The sequence below is a fragment of the Gekko japonicus genome, unplaced genomic scaffold (genome assembly GCF_001447785.1).
Source record: "Gekko japonicus isolate JY-2015 unplaced genomic scaffold, Gekko_japonicus_V1.1 scaffold170, whole genome shotgun sequence".
NCBI classification, from domain to species: Eukaryota; Metazoa; Chordata; class Lepidosauria; order Squamata; family Gekkonidae; genus Gekko; species Gekko japonicus.
Window position 1 is genome coordinate 412,559 of NW_015160212.1, and position 368 is coordinate 412,926.

Genomic DNA, 368 nt, shown 5'->3' on the forward strand with positions numbered 1-368 from the left:
CACCGCCGTGCCAGGCGGGCAAGCAGGGTCCGCACTCGGCCCCCTCCGAAGCGGCGGCAGCAGCAGCAGAGATCTGCCCGAGCCCGCCGGCCGCAGCAGCACCCCGGAGGCCGCCCCGGCCTGCCTGCCCGCGCACCGCCCCGGCCTCGCCTCCTCGAGAGCAAGGCCACCCGGGCGGGGCCGTGGAGAGGGTGCCGCCGGCCTCGGCGTGGCCCTACCGGGCACAGGAAGCAGAAAGCGGCGAGGCGAGGCGAGGCGCTCCGGCCGGGGTGGCGGCACGGAGCGGCCGCCGGGAGGCAGCGCAGGTCAGTCGGCGGCTCGGGGTGGGCCGGGAGGCGGCGCGGCTCGGCCTCCTGGGGCCGGCGCTC